Genomic DNA, 27,979 nt, shown 5'->3' with positions numbered 1-27,979 from the left:
TGTGAATCAGGAAGCCGCTCTGAGAGAGGAGAGAGCGGCTCCCGATAAGCCCTGAGGGGGCTAAGAACGCAATTGAAGGAGGATATCCTGGTGGTGGTGGGGGTGGTGAGGACCCCAGGAGCTATTTGCAGTGGGTACGGTGAGTGGCAATGCCTTCCCGTGCCGCTGTAGCTACGGCAGTCGGGTTTATCAGCCGGGGGGAGGTGCTCCTGCGCGAGGCGCTTGAAAATATGGCTCTAAACCGCTGCCACAGATTCGCTCCTCAGGATTTTCCAGGCAAGTCCCGGACAATTGTTCTGACCGCGGGAGGTTAGGTAGCGGAAGCAGGAGGGAAGGAAAGGCGTACCGTAATGAAGATGCAGCCGCGGGCGGCCGAAGTCTGAATTTCAGGCGCGCGCTATTGCCTCAAGCCGCTCGGCGGTGTCAGCCGCGGCCAGGGAATGTCGCGCCTGCGCAGTGGGTTTTTTTTTTTTCTCTTTCTTCTATAAAAGCACCTGAGTGCCCGTCAGCAAAAATTAATAGTCAATTGAAGAAATAAATCTTTCTGTGAACTATTATATGAGCGTCTTTGTCTCCGGTTACCTCAGAAATAGGCGGTAATCTTCTTTAGGAGCTCCTATGAGAGCCATGGCCCAGATGGGGGGTCGAATCAGGGCTGAGGGAGGGAGCCTGAGGTCCGGGATCCTCTATCCCTAGAGGGGGCTATAATAAGCCTGATATAAGCTTCTTTACGTGCCGAAGATGGTTCGGATGATTGCTGAGGGGGATTCTACCCCAATTCTTCAGGTGGGATCTGAGCCCAAGTAATACAGTCCGGGTATGGCCAGTAGGCCTCAACAGGCCCCGCAGTAAGTGTTAGGCCTCGCACGTACCAGACCTCAAAAGTCCGTAGGAACTGGCAAATAGGGCTCCAAAGGCCTGGGGTGTCACTCCTGAGTGACTCTGAGAAGATTTCTGAGAGGATTTAGCCTGGATGGGCTATGATTTCAGTTGATTTAGGGTGGATGTGCCGGGAGATCTTAGACTGCACGTCCTACTCCATGACAGTCTAGGCCACGCCCCCACTCATCCCATTTTCTAACCGCAGCACCATCGGTTTAATCCTATTACTGTGGAGCGCTTATACTTAAAAAGTCTCTAAATTTAAAGGGCCTACTAGACATAAAGGAGTATGATGGAAATAATTATATTAAAAACACATTAAAAATACTTCCCTTATAAAACATGAATAAGATCTTTTATAACAATTAAATAATCATCAGGTATTTCATGGTGAAATTCCGTATAAACTCCCATAGGAAAATAAATATTAAAGGACCTCCATAAATATCAAAAAAATATAAATAAATACATATAACAACCTCTATTAATAAATTAAATAAAAACCTCTGTGATCTCATGAAGACCCTGTGGTTTGAGGCTTCTTAATTTATAGATCCAATACACCTGTTTCCTGTTTAATTTCAGAATCCTATTTGGAATATGAGTAGGGATATGATCAATAGGAATAATTTGTAACTTATTAAAATCTTTATTATTAACTAAGGTATAATGTCTCGTAAGACCATGGGTAAGAAGTAGAGATGAGCGACTTTGCCTTTTTTCGGGTCGAGTCGGGTTTCACGAAACCCGACTTTCGCAAAAGTCGGGTCGAACGAAATCGGCCGATTATTGTGAAAAATCGAAGGCCGACTGAAACACGAAACCCAATGTAAGTCAATGGGGAAGAAAAGTCGGCAGGGAGTGGAGGACAGGAAACACACCTACAGTGCCCATTTTAATGCCAAAAACATCAATTCTTATTTCTTAAGCTTGTCAACCTTAATTTACTTTATAATAATAGTTAGGCATTGAAAACTGGGGGTTATTTGGCTAAAGTTGTGGGGGTGTAGGGCTGGCTCCAGATTTTCATGGGCCCAGGGCCAAAGAGTGTCACTGGGCTCCTTTAACACATGACACAATTCATGATCCTTTGACACGGCAGAGAAATAGCGGTATAGTACAATGAAAAATACTTCACTTCTTACATCACATGACTGATATCCATTTTAAATTCTCCAATAGCTCCAAAAACGGACAGTATATTCCTCCATACAGTATTATGGCCACCGCATAGTCCCTCATACAGAGTAATGAGGCCCATATATTTCTCCATACAGAACCATTGGTCCCATATAATGTTAGATACAGTATATGATGAGCTCCACATAATGCTACAGTATATGTTGTTCACCATGGATGAAGATCCAGTGTCTTATGGGCCCAAATAATGCTCCATATATAAGGGGCCCCATTTCTAATGCTTCAGTGTATAATGGGCCCTGTAAATGCTGCTCCAGTGACTGATGTCCACCTTTGGAATGCTCCAGTGTATGGTGGGCCCCAGATATCATTCTCCAGAGTATCGTGCTCTCCAAAAATTGCTCCCAACCTTTAACCCCTTCATGACCAAGCCTATTTTGACCTTAATGACCTGGCCATTTTTTGCAATTCTGACCAGTGTCCCTTTATGAGGTAATAACTCAGGAACGCTTCAACGCATCCTAGCGATTCTGAGATTGTTTTTTCGTGACATATTGAGCTTCATGTTAGTGGTAAATTTAGGTTGATAATTTTTGCGTTTATTTGTCAAAAAATCAGAAATTTGGTGAAAATTTAGAAAATTTTGCAATTTTCAAATTTTTAATTTTTATTCTGTTAAACCAGAGAGTTATGTGACACAAAATAGTTAATAAATAACATTTCCCATATGTCTACTTTACATCAGCACAATTTTGGAAACAAAATATTTTTTTGTTAGGAAGTTATAAGGGTTAAAAGTTGACCAGCGATTTCTCATTTTTACAATAAAATTTACAAAACCATTTTTTTTAGGGACCACCTCACATTTGAAGTCACTTTGAGGGGTCTATATGGCAGAAAATACCCAAAAGTGACACCATTCTAAAAACTGCACCCCTCAAGCTACTCAAAACTACATTCAAGAAGATTATTAACCCTTCAGGTGTTTCACAGGAACTAAAGCAATGTGGAAAGAAAAAATGGACATTTTAATTTTTCCAACAAAAATTTTCTTTTAGCATCAATTTTTTCATTTTCACATGGGAAACAGGATAAAATGGATCCTAAAATTTGTTGGGCAATTTCTCCTGAGTACAACGATACCCCATATGTGGTCATAAACCACTGTTTGGGCGCACGGCACGGCTCAGAAGGGAAGGAGCGCCATTTGACTTTTTGAATGGAAAATATGCTGGAATATTTAGCGGTTGCCATGTCGTGTTTGGAGAGCCCCTGTGTGCATAAACATTGGAGCTCCTCCACAAGTGACCCCATTTTGAAAACTAGACCCCCCAAGGAACTTATCTAGATGCATAGTGATCACTTTGAACCCCCAGGTACTTCACAAATTGATCTGTAAAAAAAAAAAATACTTTTTTTTCACAAAAATTTTCTTTTAGCCTCAGTTTTTTCATTTTCACATGGGCAACAGGATAAAATGGATCCTAAAATTTGTTGAGCAATTTCTCCTGAGTACACCGATACCTCATATGTGGTCATAAACCACTGTTTGGGTGCACGGCATGGCCCGGAAGGCAAGGAGCACCATTTGACTTTTTGAATGGAAAATTAGCTCCAATCGTTATCGGACACCATGTCGCATTTGGAGAGCCCCTGTGCACCTAAACATTGGAGCTCCCCCACAAGTGACCCCATTTTGGAAACTAGACCCCCTAAGGAACTTATCTAGACGTGTAGGGAGCACTTTGAACCCCCAAGTGCTTCACAAAAGTTTATAACACAGAGCAGTGAAAATAAAAAATATTTTTTTTTCCTCAAAAATGATTTTTAGCACACTATTTTTAATTTTCACAAGGCTAACAGGAGAAATTGGACCAAAAAAGTTGTTGTCCAGTTTGTCCTGAGTAGGCTGGTACCCCATATGTGGGGGGGAACCACTGTTTGGGCACACGGCAGGGCTCAGAAGGGAAGGAGCGCCATTTGACTTTTTGAAATACAAATTACTTCCAATCGTTAGCGGACACCATGTTGTGTTTGGAGAGCCCCTGTGTGCCTAAACATTGGAGCTCCCCCTCAAATGACCCCATTTTGGAAACTAGACCCCCTAAGGAACTTATCTAGATGTGTAGTGAGCACCTTGAACCCTCAAGTGCTTCACAAAAGTTTATGACGCAGAGCCGTGAAAAATTATTTTTTAGTGCGCAATTTTTTATTTTCACAAGGGTACCAGGATAAATTAGACCCCAAAATTTGTTGTCCAGTTTGTCCTGAGTACACTGCTACCCCATATGTGGGTGGGGACCACTGTTTGGGTACACATTGGGGCTCGGAAGGGAAGTAGTGACATTTTGAAATGCTGACTTTGATGGAATGGTCTGCGGGTGTCATGTTACATTTGCAGAGCCCCTGATGTACCTAAACTGTGGAACCCCCCACAAGTGACCCCATTTTGGAGACTATACCCCCTAAGGAACTTATCTAGATGTGTAGGGAGCACTTTGAACCCCCAAGTGCTTCACAAAAGTTTATAACACAGAGCAGTGAAAATAAAAAATATTTTTTTTTCCACAAAAAAAAAAAGATTTTTAGCCAGCAATTTTTTTTTCACAGGGGTAGCAGGATAAATTGGCCCCAAAAGTTGTTGTCCAGTTTGTCCTGAGTACGCTGATACCTCATATGTGGGTGGGGACCACTGTTTGGGTACACGTCGGGGCTCGGAAGGGAAGTAGTGACATTATGAAATGCTGACTTTGATGGAATGGTCTGCGGGCATCATGTTACATTTGCAGAACCCCTGATGTACCTAAACTGTGGAACCCCCCCACAAGTGACCCCATTTTGGAAACTAGACCCCCCCAAGGAACTTATCTAGATGTGTGGTGAGCACCTTGAACCCCCAAGTGCTTCACAGAAGTTTATAACGCAGAGCCGTGAAAATAAAAAATATTTTTTTTTCCTCAAAAAAAATGATTTTTAGCTAGCAATTTTTTTTTTCACAAGGGTAGCAGGATAAATTGGACCCCAAAAGTTGTTGTCCAGTTTGTCCTGAGTACGCTGATACCCCATATGTGGGGGATGACCACTGTTTGGGTACACGTCGGGGCTCGGAAGGGAAGTAGTGACATTATGAAATGCTGACTTTGATGGAATGGTCTGCGGGCATCATGTTACATTTGCAGAACCCCTGATGTACCTAAACTGTGGAACCCCCCCACAAGTGACCCCATTTTGGAAACTAGACCCCCTAAGGAACTTATCTAGATGTGTGGTGAGCACCTTGAACCCCCAAGTGCTTCACAGAAGTTTATAACGCAGAGACGTGAAAATAAAAAATATTTTTTTTTCCTCAAAAAAAATGATTTTTAGCCCGCAATTTTTTTTTTCACAAGGGTAGCAGGATAAATTGGACCCCAAAAGTTGTTGTACAGTTTGTCCTGAGTACGCTGGTGCCCCATATATGGGGGGAACTATTGTTTGGGCACACGTAAGGGCTTGGAATGGAAGTAGTGGCGTTTTGAAATGCAGACTTTGATGGAATGGTCTACGGTCGTCATTACGTTTGCAGAGCCCCTGATGTGCCTAAACAATAGAAACCCCCCACAAGTGACCACATTTTGGAAACTAGACCTCCCAAGTAACTTATCTAGATGCCTGGTGAGCACTTTGGACCCCCAAGTGCTTCACAGAAGTTTATAACGCAGAGACGTGAAAATTAAAAAAAAAAAATTTTCCACAAAAATATTTTTTTAGCCCCCAATTTTTTATTTTCCCAAGGGTACCAGGAGAAATTAGACCCCCAAAGTTGTTGTGCAATTTTTCCTGAGTACGCTGATACCCCATATGTTGGGGTAAACCACTGTTTGGGCACACGTCGGGGCTTGGAAGGGAGGAAGCACCGTTTAACTTTTTGAACGCAAAATTGGCTGGAATCAATGGTTGCACCATGTCGCGTTTGGTGACCCCCTGATGTGCCTAAACAGTGGAAACCCCTCAATTCTAACTCCAGCCCTAACCCCAACACACCCCTAACCACAGCCCTAACCCCAACACATCCCTAACCCTAATTCCAACCCTAACCATAACCCTAACCCCAACAGACCCCGAACCCTAGTCCCAACCCTAACCATAACCTTAACCACAAGCCTAACCCTAATTCCAACCCTAACCCTAATTCCAACCCTAACCCTAATTCCAACCCTAACCCTCTTTCCAACCCTAACCCTTTCCAACCCTAACCCTCTTTCCAACCCTAACCCTCTTTCCAATCCTAACCCTAACCTCTTTCCAACTCTAACCCTCTTTTCAACCCTAACCCTCTTTTCAACCCTAACCCTAACCCTCTTTTTAACCCTAACCCTCTTTTCAACCCTAACCCTAACCCTAACCCTCTTTTCAACCCTAACCCTAACCCTAATGGAAAAATAAAAATAAAAATATTTTCTTTATTTTATTAGTTCTGCCTACCTATGGGGGTGATAATCGGGGGGTTTATTTACTTTTTCTTTCATTTTGATCACTGTGAGAGTGATCAAAATGAAAGAATGGAATCTGCAGCCGGCAGATTCGGGCGGGCGCACTGCGCATGCGCCCGCCATTTTCAAAGATGGCGGCGCCCATCATCTGGACCCGAGGGACACCGGGAGGGACGGGGGGACTCAGGAGGTACCGGGGGGGTGAGGGGGGGATCGGAGGCTGTCGGGGAGCAGAGGGAATGGGAGGGGGGCAGATGATGACAGCGGCGGCAGATCGCCGCTGTCATTCAGTTGCGGGGGGGCCATCGCCGGTGGGGGGGGTGGAATCGGTGTCTCCAGCCATGTCCGATGCTACAGCAGCGTCGGACATGGCTGGATTGTAATATTTCATCAATTTTCATTGGCTGTTTCACTTTTAACAGCCAATCAGAGCGATCGTAGCCACGTGGGGGCGAAGCCACGCCCCCTGTGGTGAATTACAAAGCCCCCTGTATCTGCGGGTCGGGTGACCTTTCAGTGACCCCGGTCACCCGACCCGCAGGGGGGCTTTGAAGTCATGACGCCACATAGGCGTCACTGGTCAGATTTGAACCAGGTTTTATGACGCCTATGTGGCGTCATTGGTCGTGAAGGGGTTAAAACAAAAATTCTTAATAAATATAATTCTGGATTAATTATTCAACGGCTCATATACAAAAAAATCAATCCTTAAAAGATACTTTATTAACCAATCATTAAAAAGTTTTCAAAACTTCAAAAAACAGGCAAACAAAAATAGGCTTATTGCTGATTTTCAAAATCCAGCCACAAACTATGACTATACTTTCAGGGATCATTTCTATAGTGTATGACTTGAGTTTTGTCCCCGGCCATCTGTTGTACTCCAAGCTGATGTCATTTAGATAGGAGTCAACAGGGTGATTAGGGAGAGCCGCCGAGGAGTGGGGGCGCCATTTGCGTATCAAGAGGGTGCCAACCTCCGCTGTCAGGTAGGAGAGAGATATAGGGCCCTATAGGGACAAATAGGTTTGTGACCCTCTACCTGACATTGGAACGACTCTCTAGTGTTTGTGGCTGGATTTTGAAAATCAGCAATAAGCCTATTTTTGTTTGCCTGTTTTTTGAAGTTTTGAAAACTTTTTAATGATTGGTTAATAAAGTATCTTTTAAGGATTGATTTTTTTGTATATCAACCTTTAAAACAATTAAATAAGTCTCCTCGCTAGGGAATCCCTGTACTCTGGACTCCTCGTCGTCCCCTTCATCCATCTTTCTGCACTTGCACTGTTTAGGCAGAGGGCGTACAGACGTGATGTCATCGCGCTCTTTGACCAGAATGTCACTGTCAGGAATAGTGTTTGGTTTCCGGGGGCAATATGGTTGCAAAGCTGAGCCTTAAAGGAATGTCCAGAAGGGCACCACCAGGAGTGGAGCCTGCGGCTTAATTGGACTCAACATGGGCAACTTCAACCATGCCATCCACAAAAAAGCTGCACAGATTGCAAGCTTAATTCCGTTAACGAACGAGACTCAGGCATGCCCCCCGCGGTCCGCGTCCAGCTTACTAGAGGGACACGCAAGGCTCTGGCACGCGAGATCGGCCAATAACAGGTCTGTCAAGCCCTTACATGTCCGGGGCTGCACGCGTGCTACAATGAAAGGACCAGCGTGTATCGCTTACAGGTGCGGATAACACGCTGAACCCCGTTAGTGATGTGGATCTGGGATTACAATTCTTCCCCACGAACAAGCATTTCCCAGTAAGTGCAGGTCAACCGTAATTCCGGAATTAGGCCTAAACGGCATTCCAGAAAGAATGTGAAAAAATTAAGTGCCCAAACCACAGGTGCTGTAGCTTGCTTAACAGCTGGGCTCCTCTGCTGAGTAGCACACAGTTCTTACATAAACAGGCGGCATAGCTTGGTTCACGGGTGGCCAACTCTGCTGAGTAGCATACACAGTTACTAGGCCCTAAGTATTAAGTGGTGTAAATGCAGTCAAAAACTGGTTCTTTCATAAACAGGCGGCATAGCTCGGTTCACGGGTGGGCTCCTCTTCTGAGTAGCAGACACAGTTACTAGGCCCAAAGGGATTTTCAGGACAATATTAAAAAATTATTAGAAACACACACAGTGTAGCTCCTTCACAGGTGTAGTACACCGCTGACTACCAGACACCGCTACTATGCCCTAAAACTGTCTATTATCATTGAAAACCATTATTAATATGAAAAAAAGATACGCTTTTGTTTAACGAAACGTTCTCGAATGGAAACTCGAACAGCCGAATTTTAATCAAAGTGTTGTAGTTCGATGAACGGATCTAACACCGCCCAAAACAGCTAGAATTTGAACTTGGCCAACAGTTCCACTCAAACACCACTCATCTGTAATCAGGAGGCAGACTCAGACGGTCTCAGGCACAGTATGGATTCGACAAGATTGCAGAAAGTTGAGAAAGGGTACAGTATCTCCGGATAACAGGTATATATAGCAGAGTTTAAACATTTAAAATCTCCGTGTTTATTTCCGGAGTACGACAAAGACACTCACAGCCTCAGTATGGATTAGACAACAATCTAAAAAGTAGAAAAAAGGAAATGTTTTTGAAGCGTACACCAGTATACACTGTTGGGGTATTTTTAAATCTTCATATATATTTCTGTCTCAGTAAGACAGTCCAGACTCTCCGCAAGAGGAAACAAGATGGATAAAAGTACAGACATAAAGTCGAGTGATTGCAGAAATTTAGGAATTACTAATCACGGGAAAAACTCCCAGGAGAATTCTCAGAGGTGATGCTGACCCTCAATTACTTTGTGTGTGGAGACAGCGAAAACAGTTCTTTGTGAAGAAAGTGTTGCTGTATCGCAGTACCATTGATCCCATCACCGTTACTCATCGCCATCAAATTTTGATCACAAGAAGAGATGTAGACATGGTCCTCACTGCCTATCATGATCTGTCAGGTGACTTTGGAGTGCAAAAGACACAAGCCACAGGCTGTAGGCGATTCTATTGGATTGGCATGAGAGGGCACATTTAAAAATGTGGGCAGGAATGTCACACGTCTGTGAGTAGGAAAACTGTGAAAGCTGATGAAAAACCGGCACTGCATCTCATTGTGAGTCGACGTCCACAACAAATGGAAGCCATTGATCATCTGAAGATAGAGCCCAGCAGGACAGGGCATAGCTATGTCTTAACCATCATCTATCAGTTCACCAAATTTGTAGTGGCAGTCCCAGTGAAGGATTTAACAGCCTAGACTACACAGCGGTTGAGCAGGGAGAGGTAAGTATTGCAAGTGCTGGGGCCCTGAGCCAGCAGGGGGGGCCCACTCGTGGGCGGCGGTACTGGCACAGGGCCCCTCATAGTATGCTGGTGTGTCTGACGGCGGGTGTGCACCCCCACCATCAGAAACACTTGATTGTACTATGAGGGACCCTGTGCCAGTGCCATCGCCCAAGAGTGTGCCCACCCACCTGTCCAGGGCAACGGCACTCGCACGGGTGCGTGCGCCAGGTGGTGACTCCGGCCCTGTGGGGGGAGGCAGCCCAGTTAGGGAGGTGGAAAAAATGGCATATGTTGATGTTAGACATTCAGCAGCTGCAAATGGAGGAATTGGAGAAGTCCGAGGAAGAGGAAGACAAAAGCGAGCCATTTTTCTGGCAAACTATGGGTCAGCAGGGGAAAGTGGGACAAAATCCTTTGAAACCCATGCATGGTTCATTTTAATGAAGGTTAGATCATCAACATTTTGGGTCGACAGACGGGTCCTTTTTTCTGTCAGGATTGATCCAGCAGCACTGAAGACTCTTTCGGATAGCACACTAGCAGCAGGGCAAGCGAGCCCTCCTCCTCTTCTTCCTCCACCTCGTCCAGGAGAGGTCCCTGAGCAGACAATGGCTGAATGTCATCAAGGATTCCCTCCTCCTCTTCCTCCTCATCAACATTGGCTGCAGACGCCTGCTCCTTAAGGTGCGTCAAAGTTTGCATGAGCAAACGCATAAGTGGGATGCTCATGCTTAGGATGGCGTCGTCTGCGCTTACCAGCCGTGTGCATTCCTCAAAACACTGAAGGACTTTACAGAGGTCTTTCAGCTTCGACCACTGCACACCTGTCAACTCCATGTCTGCTCTCAAAGTGCCTGGCCGTGTATCCTCCCACAAATGCATTATGGCCTGCCTCTGCTCGCACAGCCGTTCCACCATGTGCAGGGTGGAGTTCCACCTTGTTGCAATGTCGATAATGAGGCGGTGGTTGGGAAGGTGGAGCAATCGCTGCAGCTTCTGCATACGAACGGAGTGTACAGGCAACCGGCGGATGTGCGCGCACAGTCTTCGCACCTTCTGGAGCAGGGCTGTTAACTCCGGATAATTTTTGAGGAAGCACTGCACCACCAGGTTCAAGGTGTGAGCCAAGCAAGGTATGTGGCTGAGTTTTGAAAGGGCTATGGCTGCCACAAAATTACGGCCGTTATCACTAACTACCTTGCCTGCCTCAAGATGTACACTGCCCAGCCATGACTCAGTTTGTCGCTTCAAGTACTCGGCCAGCACCTCGGCGGTGTGTCTGTTGCCCAAACACATCATCTGCAACACAGCCTGCTGACGCTTTCCACTAGCTGCTCGATGGGGGGACACATCGTGTGCAACAGTGGCAGCTGCAGATGGAGTGCTCGTACGACTGCGCTCTGTGGACGAGCTTTCGCTTCTGGAGGAGGTGGAGGAGGAGGGTGGAACGCCTACAGCCAACTGTTTCCTATACCGTGGGCTAGGCAGCACTGTCTCACCACCGCTGTCCCCTGTGGACCCTGCATCCACCACATTAACCCAGTGCGCAGTGATGGACACGTAACGGCCCTGGCCATGCCGACTGGACCATGCATCAGTAGTGAGTTTCACCTTTCCGCTCACTGACTGCTTGAGTGCATGGACAATGCGGTCTTTCACATGATGGTGGAGGGCTGGGATGGCTTTGCGAGAGAAGAAGTGGCGACTGCGTAGGTCATAGCGGGGTACTGCATAGGCCATGAGTTCGCGGAAAGCTGTGCTTTCCACCAACCGAAACGGCATCAACTCAAACGAGATTAGTTTGGCAATGTGGGCATTCAAACCCAGTGTACGCGGATGAGAGACTGAGTACTTTCTTGACCTACTCATAGTGTCTGGGAGGGTGAGCTGGACTTGAGAGCTGCATATGGTGGAAGTAGCGGTGGACAGGGCGGACTGAGAGAGGGTTGATGATGGTGATGGAGTTGGTGTTCTTTCTGATGGCCTAGAATCAGTCTTTCGTTGATATAACAGTGGGATTCCCTGACTGCTGTGGCCTTGCAACGACACCTCAACATTTGCTGCTGTGCTAACCGGTGGGCTTACAGTGGGGGAAACAATGTAGCGTTGCTGACTACCTTCGTTATGATCAGTTGCACATGTGGCACTTGAGGTTTGGTGTTGTGTCCACGCTTGCAAGTGCATGCTGGTTAAATGTCTAAGCATGCAACTGGTATTCAAATTTTTCAGATTTTTCCCTCGGCTAAAGGTCTTTGCGCACTTCTTACAGATAACCTTGGCCTGATCATGAGGATTTTGTTCAAAAAAGTGCCACACTGCACTCTTCCTACTTTGGCAGACATTTTGCGGCCTAGCACGCTGTGATCTTTTGACCCTCTGGACAAGCTGTCCAGCAACTCTTTTGATGTTTGGAACCTGTCTTTGGAGTGCTCCGGGCCTGCCAGATAACAGCTGTTGCGATGTCGATGTCTGCTGTGGATGCTCCTCATCTGAGCTATTGGAAGCAGCACCCTCTTCCCCCAATGGATGCCAATCTGGGTCAACAACTGGGTCATCCATCACCTCCTCTTCTATGTCATGTGCACCTTCCTCTGTGTCACCGTGTATGGTGGTATAGTGTGCGGGAAGGGGCACCTGAGTCTCATCAGGGTCAGAATCTGGCTCTGTACACTGCGAGGACAATGTAGTGCTCTGAGTGAATGTACCAGCAGAATCATCCATCAGCGGCTGTGCATCAGTGCACTCCATGTCAGATTCATCTTGGCCTGGGTAATTCACCATTTCACTTGATAATCCAGGCATGGTATGTGAAAACAGCTCCATGGAGTAATCAGTAGTATGGCCTGCGTCATCCTTCAATCTTGGTTGGGGTGAAGGACACAAGGAAAGGTGTGGTTCATGAACATGAGCCTCCAATGACGACTCAGTGCTTTTACTTTTTACAACTGAAGAAGAGGAGGCGATAGAGCTGGAGGCTGAGTCAGCAATGTAAGACAAAACCTTTTCCTGATGCTCTGGCTTTAAAAGCGGTTTGCCAACTCCTAGAAAACTAAGCGTTCGAGGCCTTATGTAGCCAGACGATGACGCAGGCTCAACACCTCCTGCATTCGGTCCTATTTTGCTCTTGCCACTACCATCAGATCCACCACCAACACCATCATTACCAGCTGCCAACCCCCGCCCAATTCCACGGCCTCTTCCACCAGCCTTCCTCATTTTTGGTAGAAATGTAGACAAAATCCAACAAACTATATAGTATGTAAAACAAGGTACAAGGTGTCTATAGGACAGGGGAGATTTTGAATTTCTGCACACACTTTTGGACACTGGACACTTTTGGATTGTGTGAGGCCCAATGAATATCTGAGCGCTATGTGACAGGCTCGATGGCACAGCTGTGACCTAAGTGACTAGAGGATAAGGGAGATTTTGAATCTCTGCACACACTTTTGGACACTGGACACTTTTGGATTGTGTGAGGCCCAATGAATATCTGAGCACTATGAGACAGGCTCGATGGCACAGCTGTGACCTAAGTGACTAGAGGATAAGTGAGATTTTGAATCTCTGCACACACTTTTGGACACTGGACACTTTTGGATTGTGTGAGGCCCAATGAATATCTGAGCGCTATGTGACAGGCTCGATGGCACAGCTGTGACCTAAGTGACTAGAGGATAAGTGAGATTTTGAATCTCTGCACACACTTTTGGACACTGGACACTTTTGGATTGTGTGAGGCCCACTGATATCTGAGCGCTATGTGACAGGCTCGATGGCACAGCTGTGACCTAAGTGACTAGAGGTTAAGTGAGATTTTGAATCTCTGCACACACTTTTGGAACACTGGACACTTTTGGATTGTGTGAGGCCCACTGATATCTGAGCGCTATGTGACAGGCTCGATGGCACAGCTGTGACCTAAGTGACTAGAGGATAAGTGAGATTTTGAATCTCTGCACACACTTTTGGACACTGGACACTTTTGGATTGTGTGAGGCCCACTGATATCTGAGCGCTATGTGACAGGCTCGATGGCACAGCTGTGACCTAAGTGACTAGAGGATAAGTGAGATTTTGAATCTCTGCACACACTTTTGGACACTGGACACTTTTAGATTGTGTGAGGCCCACTGATATCTGAGCGCTATGTGACAGGCTCGATGGCACAGCTGTGACCTAAGTGACTAGAGGATAAGTGAGATTTTGAATCTCTGCACACACTTTTGGACACTGGACACTTTTGGATTGTGTGAGGCCCACTGATATCTGAGCACTATGTGACAGGCTCGATGGCACAGCTGTGACCTAAGTGACTAGAGGATAAGTGAGATTTTGAATCTCTGCACACACTTTTGGACACTGGACACTTTTGGATTGTGTGAGGCCCACTGATATCTGAGCGCTATGTGACAGGCTCGATGGCACAGCTGTGACCTAAGTAACTAGAGGATAAGTGAGATTTTGAATCTCTGCACACACTTTTGGACACTGGACACTTTTGGATTGTGTGAGGCCCAATGAATATCTGAGCGCCATGTGACAGGCTCGATGGCACAGCTGTGACCTAAGTGACTAGAGGATAAGTGAGATTTTGAATCTCTGCACACACTTTTGGACACTGGACACTTTTGGATTGTGTGAGGCCCAATGAATATCTGAACGCTATGTGACAGGCTCGATGGCACAGCTGTGACCTAAGTGACTAGAGGATAAGGGAGATTTTGAATCTCTGCACACACATTTGGACACTGGACACTTTTGGATTGTGTGAGGCCCAATGAATATCTGAGCACTATGAGACAGGCTCGATGGCACAGCTGTGACCTAAGTGACTAGAGGATAAGTGAGATTTTGAATCTCTGCACACACTTTTGGACACTGGACACTTTTGGATTGTGTGAGGCCCAATGAATATCTGAGCGCTATGTGACAGGCTCGATGGCACAGCTGTGACCTAAGTGACTAGAGGATAAGGGAGATTTTGAATCTCTGCACACACTTTTGGACACTGGACACTTTTGGATTGTGTGAGGCCCAATGAATATCTGAGCGCTATGTGACAGGCTCGATGGCACAGCTGTGACCAAAGTGACTAGAGGATAAGGGAGATTGGATTGCTTTTAAAAAAGCAGTTTGCGGAGCAGTGGGTAAACAGCAATGCCAGCCTGTCAGGAAGCCTTAAAAGGCAGCCCAACAACCAACACCACTGATACACCACAATATAGCCTCCCCTTGCACTGCACACACAGTGACTGGTGTGTTGTGCAGGCCAAATTGCTATCAGCAGCAGAAGCAGTTTTTTTTTCTTCTCAGCAGGACAAAAAAAAAAAATTGGGATTGCTTTTAAAAAAGCAGTTTGAGGCCCAATGAATATCTGAGCGCTATGTGACAGGCTCGATGGCACAGCTGTGACCAAAGTGACTAGAGGATAAGGGAGATTGGATTGCTTTTAAAAAAGCAGTTTGCGGAGCAGTGGGTAAACAGCAATGCCAGCCTGTCAGGAAGCCTTAGAAGGCAGCCCAACAACCAACACCACTGATACACCACTATATAGCCTCCCCTTGCACTGCACACACAGTGACTGGTGTGTTGTTCAGGCCAAATCGCTAGCAGCAGAAGCAGTTTTTCTGTCTTCTTCCCTGCCTAACGCTCTCCCTACAGAATCAGCAGCAACCTCTCCCTATGCTAAGATCGGCAGAAGTAAGATGGCGGTTGGCGTGCACGCCCTTTTATACCCCCTGTGACGCCCACCAAAGCAAGCCAATCACTTGCATGCCCTTCTGAAAGATGGTGGTGACCCGTGCCTATGTCATCACGTTGCCCACAGTGTCCGTGGATCCTGATTGGCTGAAAAAGAGCGCAAAACAAACTTTTGAAACGCGACTTTGGCGCGTAAGTCGCTGACCTCGTGGCCGACCTCATCCTAGGGTCGGGTTTCGTTTCATGAAACCCGACTTTGTTAAAAGTCGGCGACTTTTGAATTTTTTCGACCCGTTTCGCTCAACTCTAGTCAGGAGATCTCCCCTATGATGTGTAGACGGCTGTGAAGGTCTTGTGCTCAGTCTTGTTTTATCTCACCATCCTGGTAGCTCTTCTCTGAACTTGCTCTCGCTTGTCAATGTTTTTTTTTAACTTTGATGCCCAGAACTGGACATAGTGTTCCAGAAGAGATCTGATCAAGAAGGAGAAGATGAGAATAATTATTTGACGTGATGTAGACTCTATACTTCTCTTAATACATCACAGAACTTGTGTTGGCAGCGGATTACTCACGATTCTCTCCAAGCGTGTGACAACAGAACTTGCTTATTCAGGAACAATCAGGAAAAATATATGATAAGCTTAATAGATCAGGAATAAATCATTTGTTTGTCTCTATCTGTACAGCATCTACAGCAGGCTGCTTCTCTCATTCACAGACTCAACAGGAAATACAGTCACATGCTCTCCCTGTGTGAGCCTCTGAGAGTTTTTTTTAAAACTTTATAAACAGCATACAAAACTAGCAACTAAACACTCATACACCCCCACTCAACAACTACTTATCCTGTTTTTCCCATTGCGGTTCTGAATTCCACAAACTTGGCTCTTGATAATGGCTTTGTCATGCCATCAGCTATCATCTTGTCAGACTCGCAATAAACAAACTGGAGTACACCACGTTCTACTAAGTCACGTAAGTGGTGATGTTTTACATCAAATTGCTTAGTCCTTGCACTAATCTTCTTACTGCTGGCAAGGTAGCTGTTGGTTGAGCTAATGGCTTGCCGAAATCTTCCAAAAGTTGTTTCAACCAAATTACATAAGCAGCAGACATATATTCTGCTTCTGTAGAAGATAATGCAACTGACACTTGTTTTCTGCTGGACTAAGAAATTGAATTTTCTCCTAACTTGAACAAGTAACCACTTGTTGATTTTCGATCACTTGAATCTCCAATTTGCATCCACATAACCTTTGAGTGTGAGATCTCCTGATGCAGATATCTTAACATTAACCTTTGAGTTTCTTTAAGATATTGAAGCATTCTCTTAATTGCATTCCAGTCACTCTGGCGTGGCTTGCTTACACGTCGACAGAGAATTCCGACTGTGGCCGTGATATCCAGACAAGTTGTGGTTGCTAAGTACAGAAGCTCCTCCACTGCTTGTCTGTAACTCTCAGCCTTTAGCTTCTAATATTCCAAACTGGTTTAGGATTGTGGAAATTTTAGAGCTTTGGTTGAGAAGAAAACTCCCATCTTCCTATCTATGGATTTGGATTCCCAAATAATATGTCATATTTCCAAGGTTCTTAGTCTCAAAGTGCTGGTTGGGAATTTCTCCTAGCTTTGCAATTTATTTTTCATCTTAATAAGACATGATTACATCGTCTACATATAGGAGAACATACATCCACTCCTTTGCTACATTTTTCATATACAAACATGGATCAGCTTGAGATCTTTTAGATCTTTCATCCATCAAGACTTTGTTCATTTTTGAGTTCCAAGCTCTTGCCGACTGCTTAAGTCCATAGAAAGACTTTTGCATTTTACAAACAAGGTGCTCTTAAACAAAGTAACATAGTTAGCAAGGCCGAAAAAAGCCATGTGTCCATCCAGTTCAGCCTATATTCCATCAGAATAAATCTCCAGATCTACGTCCTTCTAAAGAACCTAATAACTGTAAGACACAATATTGTTACGCTCCAGGAAGACATCCAGGCCTCTCTTGAACCCCTCGACTGAGATCGCCATCACCACCTCCTCAGGCAAGGAATTCATCACCCTTTTTAATATACCCCTTGGGTTGGCTCATGTACAACTCTTCTTCAATGTCACCATGTATTTTTTAGGGAAAAAATGGTATGTGGTCAGTTTGAGGAGCACTATGGCAATAGAGCACACTGCAATAAGTAGATAGTGAACAGCCTTTTATTAGACCTCTATGCGTTTCGGCAGCGGATCGCTGCCTTCCTCAGGTGGATTTATCATTGTCACCATGTAGGAAGGCTGTTTTGATGTCAAAATGTCTCACTGTCATCTGTTGAACTGCAGCTACTGACATTAAAGTTCTGAATGTGGCTTGCTTCACAACTGGAGAAAATGTAGCATCATAATCTTCACCATACTTTTGCGAGTACCCTTTTGCGACCAATCTTGCCTTAAACCGGTGAACGCTACCTTCTGAGTCATATTTCTTTTTGAAGACCCACTTACATCCGATAGCTCTTTTTCCTTGTGGTAGCTCAGTAAGCTCCCATGTCTGGAGTTAGTGAAGGGACTCCATCATTAGCAGCATTTATCCACTTCTGCTTCTTGTGGACTGGCAGTTTTTGCATCTCTTGCCATGACTGTGGCTCTGGTTCAGGAAGAGTTCTGACCATATAAGAAAGTCATCTAGCTGGGATACCTTTGTTTGGCCTTTCTGATCTCCTGACTGGAGCTTGACTTGGTTTTTCTGTGTCTTCCTTGGTGGCTTCAGAGCTTATCTACACTTCAGTGTTTTCCATTACGGCATGTGGGTTTGGTGATTAAGATTCTTGTTCTTGCTTCTTAGGTTCAACAACTGGTGTAACATCATGGAATTTGAGCGATAGAGTTTTCATCAATCACTACATCTCTGCTGATTGTTGCTGTGTTGGTCTCTGGGTGTAGGATTCTGTATCCCTTTTGAGTTTCCCTATAGCCCACCAGGACTCCTTGCTTTGCGTGTGTTTCCCACTTGGAACGTTTTTCTTTGGAAACATACACAAATGTTTTGCTTCCAAATATCCTGAGGTGCTTCAGGTTAGGCTTCTCACAGTTCCACAGCTCATATGGAGTTTTATTTGTGGCTTTACCTGGCACTCTGTTTTAAAGATAGCAAGCTGTCATGATGGCTTTTACACAATACATTGTAGGTAGACTCGCATCAAACAACATACTTCTTCCACTTTCACAGAGAGTATGGTTCTTTCTCTCTGCAATTATTATTATTATTATTATTATTATTATTATACATTTTTATAGCGCCATTTATTCCATGGCACTTTACATGTGAAAAGGGGTAAATATAGACAAGTACAATAAACATGAGCAAAACAAGGTGCACACAAGTACAGAAGGAGAGAGGATCCTGCCCGCAAGGATCCTGCTTACATGCTGCGTTTTTATCTTGAATTCATCCAAAAGTGTGCCTTTAACATACTCTAGTGTCAGCTCATCATCTGGCCGTGCATCTAGTGCAGTCACAAGTCTGTCATAACTCTCTGGAAGACCACTTAATAGAAATGCAGCAGCATGAAAATCTTTAATTTCTTCTCCAAAACTCCTGAGACGCTCCACAATCTATAGGGTTTTTCTTATATAGTCCTGCATATTACGTCCATCACTTAGCTTAAACTGATATAGCTTTCTCATGAGATAAAACTTATTGCTGAGATTTAATCTTTCATGCACTTTATGTAACTCATCCCACATCTCTTTTGCAGTTGCACATTTGCGTATATGCACAATCTGATTATCATCTACACTGAGGGAGATCGTGCTTTGTGCTCTCTGATCCTTCTCTAGCCAATCATCTGATAATGGATGAGGCACTTGATCCTTAAGGTACTGTCACACTAAGCGATGTACCAGCGATCCCGACCAGCGATATGACGCGGTCAGGATCGCTGGTACATCGCTAAGTGGTCGCTAGTGAGCTGCCACACAGGCAGATCTCACCAGCGACATTGCTGGGGACGGGGATCGCTACTTACCTGTCACACCAGGCGATCCTGCGTCCTCCCGCCCGGCTCCACGCGTCGCTGGTCTCTCCACAGGAAGCACCGCAGGAAGCTGACGACGAGAAACAGTCCTGGACGTTCTCGCGCGACCAGCGATAACCAGCGGGGGAGCCGGTCGTAGGTAAGTATCAGACACAGCGATATCGCTAGCAATATCGCTATAACGTCACAAGTTATAGCGATATTGCTAGCGATATCGCTTAGTGTAACATGCCCTTTAGTGTATTTCTACCTATCTTCTCTTATTAACAGCATCTTTCCCTTGAATTTCCAGGACTGGTATATCTGGTTTTTGAGGCTTGGCACTGAGAACTTGACAGGATTGCTGCTAGTGGACATCTTCTCTATTGCTCTGTGCTGCTTTTGCTTTGGGCTATAGTTGCTGTGCTACTCTGGGCCCATAACCTGTTGGCGGATTACTCACGATTCTCTCCAAGCATGTGACAACAGAACTTGTTTTTTCAGGAACAATCAAGAGCAATATACAGTTAGGTCCATATATATTTGGACAGAGACAATATTTTTCTAATTTTGGTTCTAGACATTACCACAATGAATTTTAAACAAAACAATTCAGATGCAGTTGAAGTTCAGACTTTCAGCTTTCATTTGAGGGTATCCACATTAACATTGGATGAAGGGTTTAGGAGTTTCAGCTCCTTAACATGGGCCACCCTGTTTTTAAAGGGACCAAAAGTAATTGGACAATTGACTCCAAGGCTATTTCATGGACAGGTGTGGGCAATCCCTTCATTATGTCATTCTCAAATAAGCAGATAAAGAGTTGATTTGAGGTGTGGTGCTTGCATTTGGAAGCTGAAACTCCTAAACCCTTCATCCAGTTTTAATGTGGATACACTCAAATGAAAGCTGAAAGTCTGAACTTCTACTGCATCTGAATTGTTTTGTTTAAAATTCATTGTGGTAATGTCTAGAACCAAAATTAGAAAAATGTTGTCTCTGTCCAAATATGTATGGACCTAACTGTATGATAAGCTTAATAGATCATATATATTATACAAAGAATGGTTGCACTCTATCATGTTAAGGCATGTCAATGTGGAATATATGTAATTAGAATAGCAATACAGCTTTAGAATTATAGAAAAAATATATGAGACTCTTAGCATAAAATTTGGCCAAATATTATCTGCCCACCAGCCAACGTCAAGGCGGCCTCAAATCTGATGGCTGGTGGGCAGATATTTGGCCAAATTTTATGCTAAGAGTCTCATATATTTTTTCTATAATTCTAAAGCTGTATTGCAATTCTAATTACATATATTCCACATTGACATGCCTTAGCATGATAGAGTGCAACCATTCTTTGTATATTGTATATGGGGGTAGCTCCTCTTGGTATGCACCTATTCACATTAGTCTGGATGTGCCAGTCAGTTTTTTTGTCTCTTGTAAGCTTAATAGATCAGGAATAAATCATTTGTGTGTCTCTATCTGTGCAGTATCTACAGCAGGCTGCTTCTCTCATACACAGACACAGCAGGAAAACAGGAAATACAGTCACACGCTCTTCCTGTTTGAGCCTCTGGGAGTTTTTTTTAAGCTTTATAAATAGTTTACAAATTTAGCAACTAAACGCTCATAGACAGGAATGAGTTTTTGTACCAAACATATTTCAACAACTTGTTTAATGAGAACGGTGGAGATGGCAGGATTAGAGCTGATCATAGATGGGACTTCTCCATCTGTCGGTGACTTTTACAATATTTGTTTCAGGGTGAAGATCTGACCCATATTAATACTACAGAGACATATGTGAGAGATGATGAGTGGTGTAAAGAGGAGATTCCCACATATGACTACCCAGGTGAGTAGTAACCACTGAATGCAGAGAAGTCACAGATTCCTCTCAGTCACCGGCTGTGGCTGCTTTATCGGTGGTGTAGTCCGGCCGTATTACCATGATCACCATTTTGCCTCTAGACCACAACATTCTCCTCCACCCAAAACTGTTCAAATGACTTTGGGCATTGAAAGCCCTTTTCTATAGAACTTACAACCTGGAGGATCCATCTACTTTAAAATGCTGATGTTACCTGCCCAGATCTGTAAACTATAAAGCCAAATGACAGCGTACGTAGAATGTGCTGGCAAGTTAGAAGATCACTTGAAGAAAAATATTATGATGGGCCTGTAAGAGAAAGCGGAGGGTAATGATGCTAATGGCTTCCTAGAGTCCTGAGATCTAATTTCAGGGCTGAAATTTCATATCCTGAGATCTTGATACCGAAATCGCCATCAGCGCATGCGCCGCCCCCCGGCAGCCATGTTTACAGAGTCCACCGCACAGGACATGCGGGGGCTCTGGCATTTCACAAAATGTTGACAGAGTCCCCCCACAGCGGCGGACACCCCAGGCAGCAGCAACGGTGGCAACCCCGGGCAGCGGCAGCAGCAGCACCCCACTACTGCCTCCTCCAGCAGCGACACTATGACCCCACTTCACCACAGCAATAAGACGCATGGATTAAAAGAAGCGCCACCATGTTATTAAAAAAAAAATTCCTATTTTTCTCCTCAAAATTTGGGGTGCGTCTTATAATCAGGAAAGTCTTATAGTCCAAAAAACGGTAACATGTTTTTTATTCTAGTTCTTTTTGTACAGGTTCATTTTGTATGGTAGAGTGATGATTGTGGGATCGGCCTGCCTCACTTATGTGAGTCTGCCACTACCTGGTAGCCTTTAAAATTATATCTCCAGTACCTCTGCCAAATGCCTGAGATCTAAATTTAAGACACATCAGCTCTGCACTATTATAAAAATGCTCTCTGAATGTCTAATATTTCTTCTTGAAACTCATCTGATGGAAAATATTGGCACTTACGATAGTTTAGATTGCCAAGAGCCACTGAGCCTCATACTCTAATTACCCAGAGAGTGTTCACCAGGATAATAGGAAACAAATGGACCTTACAAATTATTTCCCAATGTCTCTTGAATCCAACAATCCCCTATATATGGTTGTACACTACTTTCTGGGCACATGGTAGGGTAAGAAAGGAAGGAGCGCCATTTAGCTATTCGTACACAGACCTTGATGGAATAGTTTGCAGACACGATGTATTGGGAGCACTGTTAGTGATCACCTGGCAGATCAAAAGATGGCCACCACAAGAAGGCTTGGCTCTATCTACTCTATTTTCCAGATCCCAGTGACTGCCATGCTCATCTAACACCATTACATGGATCTGGGCCATTGTGTTACCTGCTATTCTGTGGAGTGAGATGGCAAGAAGAATAGTCAGGTAGTTGGCCATAACCAGGAGAGCAGAGAAAGTAGAAAATCAGAAGACACAAGTGTAATAATAATAATAATAATTTTTATTTATATAGCGCCAACATATTCCGCAGCACTTTACAATTAAGCGGGGACATGTACAGACAATAAATTCAATACAAGTTAAGACAATTCAAACAGTGACATTAGGAGTGAGGTCCCTGCTCGCAAGCTTACAATCTACAAGGAAATGGGGGGACACAGCAGGTGGAAAGTGCTTGTTAATTCAGGTCTGGCAATTATAATAGGGATTTTCATATAAAGCTGCATGATCCGGTCATCAGCCCGTGTGTTTAAGTGCAATAGACAAGTATCAAGTGCAGTTATCATGTGCATGAAGGGTGTGGAGACAGATGAATAGTAGGGTGCAGATTCAGAATAATATTTGGAAGGAGGGAACAGGGCAAAGTTAGCTTGCTGGGTAGTTGATGTGGTAGGCTTGTTTGAAGAGATGGGTTTTCAAAGCGCGCTTGAATAGGTCAGGGCTAGGTATCAGTCTGATCGCCTGGGGAAGTGCATTCCAGAGAGCTGGAGCAGCACGAGAGAAGTCTTGGAGGCGGAGGTGCGAGGTTCGGATTACGGGGGATGTTAGTCTTAGGTCATTTGTAGAACGGAGGGCACGTGTAGGGCGATAGACAGAGATGAGAGAGGAGATATAAGGCGGTGCAGAACAGTGGAGAGCTTTGTGGGTGAGAGAGATGAGTTTATACTGGACCCTGTAGCGAATAGGTAGCCAGTGTAATGACTGGCACAAGATGGAGGCATCGGTGAAGCGGCTGGACAGAAATATGACCCTGGCTGCCGCATTCAAGATGGATTGGAAAGGAGAAAGTTTGGTAAGAGGGAGACCGATCAGAAGAGAGTTGCAGTAGTCCAGGCGAGAATGAATAAGAGCGACAGTAAGAGTCTTAGCAGTTTCAAAGGTGAGAAAAGGTCGGATTCTGGAGATGTTTTTAAGATGCAGGTGACAAGAGCGACTGAGTGATCGGATGTACGGAGTAAAGGAAAGTTCAGTGTCGAATATGACCCCAAGACAGCGGGCATGCTGCTTGGGAGTTATGGTTGAACCCTCCAGGGTTATTTCGATGTTAGGTAGAGTGAGGTTAGTAGAGGGGAGAAACACAAGAAGTTCAGTTTTAGAGAGATTTAGTTTCAGATAGAGGGAGGACATGATGCTAGAGACAGCAGACAGACAATCCTTGGTATTTTGAATTAGGGTAGGGGTGATGTCAGGGGAAGAAGTGTATAATTGGGTGTCATCAGCATAGAGATGATACTGGAACCCAAATCTGCTGATTGTTTGTCCAATAGGGGCAGTGTATAAAGAGAAGAGGAGGGGGCCTAGGACTGAGCCCTGCGGGACCCCGATAGTAAGGGGACGAGAAGAGGAAGAGGAGCCGGAAAAAGATACAGTGAAGGAGCGGTCAGAGAGGTAGGAGGAGAACCAGGAGAGGGCCGTGTCCTTGAGGCCTATAGAGCGGAGCATAGTGAGGAGGAGCTGGTGATCCACAGTGTCAAATGCGGCAGAGAGATCCAGGAGAATCAGCAGGGAGCAATGACCTTTCGATTTAGCTGTTATTAAATCATTAGAGACTTTAGTGAGGGCAGTTTCAGTAGAGTGTAAAGAGCGGAAACCAGATTGTAAGGGGTCGAGAAGAGAGTTATCCGAGAGATAGCGGATTAGACGGGAGTGGACCAGGCGTTCCAGGAGTTTAGAGATGAAGGGAAGGTTAGAGACAGGTCTGTAGTTAGCAGTGCAGTTCTGGTCCAGGGATGGCTTTTTAAGTAAAGGGGTTATGATGGCATGTTTAAATGAGGAGGGAAATATACCTGAAGAAAGAGAGAGGTTAAATATTTTAGTCAGGTGAGTGGTGACCACTGGTGAGAGAGACTGCAGGAGCTGTGAAGGAATAGGGTCACTGTTGCAGGTTGTAGGCCGAGCAGAAGCGAGGAGCTTGGAAACTTCTTCTTCTGAAACAGGCTCAAAGATGTCTAGTGAGCTTGAGGTGCGGCAGGGAAGGGGATCCAGGCACTGAGGAGATAGGGCTGAGATATCCTGATGGATGTGGTTGATTTTTTCTAGGAAATAAGTGGCCAGATCCTCACCGCTGAGGTTGGTGATGGGGGCCTGTACTTTAGGTTTCAGGAGGGAGTTTAAGGTTTCAAAAAGTCGTCTTGGGTTGTTGGATAGTGAGGTGATGAGGGTGGTGAAGTAGGATTGTTTGGCCAGATGAAGGGCAGAGTTATAGGTTTTGAGCATGAACTTATAGTGGATGAAGTCTTCTGCTAAGAGAGATTTTCTCCACTGCCGCTCTGCACACCTCGAGCAGCGCTGAAGAAAGCGTGTTTGCGTTGTGTGCAGTCAGTGTGTAAGTGTGTAAGTGTAAGTAAGTGTAGTCAGTAAGCGGGCTGGGATTATACCAGGAAACAAATACACCAGCTGAGCACAGAGGACTGAACCAGAGGAGAACAAGGCTGTATCTGGCAGATTCCGGGAATAGGCTTCAAGCTTTAGTAGGGTTTGGTGCTTTCTAATTGGCTTAAGCAGGTAGCAGATTGCTACCAGATTGCTGGACAGCACACAAACCCATACTGCCAGGCTGGATGAAACTACTGGTCTCAGGCACCCTAATCTTAGTGGCTGGACAGAGCCAGCGCCACCCAGAGCTTCTGGTTTCGACGTCTCTTCTATTACCAGCAACGCCTGCACAATAAATAAGGCGCTGCTTGGTGATAGAATCAAACATCGCAGGAGCAGATTCCAGTGGAGAGGGGACACACCATCTGCAGATGCCCTAATATAACAAAATTACAGGAAACTAAAGCAGTAGAAATCCCCATAAAGTGACTCCATTATGGAAATTATAACCCTCAGTGAATTATCCTATGGGAGTAGTGACACTTTACGGAAATTAGCTCGCACTGGATGTTGCAACATGAAAATTGCACATTTGCCATTTTATTATCCAACACATAATGCCCAGATTGTGCTCCAGGAAACACACACCGTAAATTAAGTGGGTTCTTCTCACTATAGTAATGCCACATATATGGATGCTAAATATGGTTTGGGCGCACTACAAGGCTCAGAAGAGAGTGGATATTTGACTTTGGGAGAGCGGATGTTGCTGGATTGGTTTATGGAAGCCATGTTGCTTTTCAAGAGCTTTTGAGCCACAAATATTGTGGAAACCTTTTGGTTTTCCTCTGACAGATGATGGATCTTAGTGGTTTCTTGTGTTTCCGTGAGATGAGTAGAAGTTTTATTGGTATAATTTTCACCTATATAACATTGTTTGTTGGCTTTTTGTTCCATGTTTGGGAGGCAGAATGAACAAACCATTGAACACCATGATGCACTGGTTCATGCTATGAGGCTTTCGATTAGACTGTGAACTCTCATTGTCTTGGTGAATACTTCAATATTTCTTAAAAAGCTTGTATTTTTTATGGACAGCTTAAGTAGAAATGTTCAAAAGTATAAAATTTGAGGATATTTTATTCAAAATTATTAATTGGTTTTATTTTTAGCAGATGATTGCACCAGGAGATCAGAGGGAACGCTGACATCTTCAATTTTTAAATCTGATGATCTTGAGCTCTCACAGGATACAACTGAAGTTAATGCTGTTACTCCAGATATACCATCATCCCTTCATAGCAAAGATCTGTCATCTGATCCTATGAAACCGGTCCCATCTTTTGGTTCATTACCAACTACTAAGGAAAATCAAAGTCACGATATAAGCATTAAAAAAATAATTGATTCTAAAGGAAAGGAGCCATTTTCATATTCAGAATATGGAAATAATTTTCTTGAAAAGACTTTTCTTAAACATGAAAAAATTGACATAACAGAGAATAGATTTTCCTGTTCAGAATGTGGGAAATGTTTTACTCAGAATTCACATCTTGTTACACATGAGAGAATTCACACAGCAATGAAGCCATATTCATGTTCAGAATGTCAGAAATGTTTTACTCAGAATTCACATCTTGTTGCACATGAGAGAATTCACACAGGAGAGAAGCCATATTCATGTTCAGAATGTGGGAAATGTTTTAGCCAGAAATCAGATTTGGTTAAGCACCATAGAACTCACACAGGGGAGAAGCCTTTTTCCTGCACAGAATGTGGGAAATGTTTTAGCAATAAATCAGATTGTGTTAAGCACCATAGAACTCACACAGGGGAGAAGCTTTTTTCCTGTTCAGAATGTGGGAAATGTTTTACAAAGAAATCAGATTTGGTTAAGCACCAAACAACTCACACAGGGGAGAAGCCTTTTTCCTGTTCAGAATGTGGGAAATGTTTTACCCAGAAATCAAATTTGATTAAGCACCAAAGAACTCACACAGGGGAGAAGCCTTTTTCCTGTTCAGAATGTGGGAAATGTTTTGTGAAGAAATCATCTTTCTTAGTCACCAAAAAATTCACACAGGGGATAAACCTTTTTCATGTTCTTAATGTGAGAAATGTTTTCTACCTAAAACACCACGAGAAAACTGAAAGTGAGAATTTCAGAGCATATAACCGATATAATCTCTCTTGGCAGTTCTAAATCGGACATGTCCTTTTCCTCTAAACATTTTATTTCTCAACATCAAAGGAATATTTCTTCACTTCAAGCGGTCGGATTTGAGAAAGTATGTGTTCCATCAAGAGATGGGGATTTTAAAAGACGTCTAGTGACCAGAGAAGCTTTCTGGATGTTCCAGCTGAAAACCTGTGTTCCAAATGGACTGAATGCACGAAAGGAAATTATGTTCCATAATTGATGTGCATATTTTTTACATTGGAATCCTCTATATATCTATATTCGTTTATATTTAATTGGTATATTTTATACTGATTTGTTTTTAATATTTTTCTGTTTTTGTATGACTGATTTTATTGCTATTATGCACCATGTGTGTTTAAACTGTGATTGGTGGGAGGTGGTATATATTCAGCATGGTGTTCACTTGAAAGTAGCTTGGAAAAAGAACTTATTGTTCGAAACGCGTTGCTATTGCTACTCCGCTATGATGGGGCTTGTCCGTGTATCTCTGTTCTTATGCCTTCAATAAATTTTTTGCATGTTTCGAAGCTGGATATTTTTTTCTTTTGGACCGTTTTCACGTGTGTTTACACGGA

The 27,979-nt window shown here is 44.2% G+C and overlaps 3 pseudogenes; 2 read left to right on the top strand and 1 right to left on the bottom strand.

Moving 5' to 3' along the window:
- Positions 1-27,979, bottom strand: part of LOC141076498 (uncharacterized) — a 106,055-nt pseudogene that overhangs the window by 52,870 nt on the left and 25,206 nt on the right.
- Positions 150-27,926, top strand: LOC141076497 (uncharacterized; annotated as a pseudogene).
- LOC141076501 (small nucleolar RNA U3) lies at positions 7,308-7,402 on the top strand (annotated as a pseudogene).

Source organism: Dendrobates tinctorius, unplaced genomic scaffold (assembly GCF_039654945.1).
Source record: "Dendrobates tinctorius isolate UK_male_01 unplaced genomic scaffold, ASM3965494v1 ptg000418l, whole genome shotgun sequence".
NCBI classification, from domain to species: Eukaryota; Metazoa; Chordata; class Amphibia; order Anura; family Dendrobatidae; genus Dendrobates; species Dendrobates tinctorius.
Note: the sequence above shows the minus strand (reverse complement) of the source record. Positions and strands in the feature narration are given on the sequence as shown.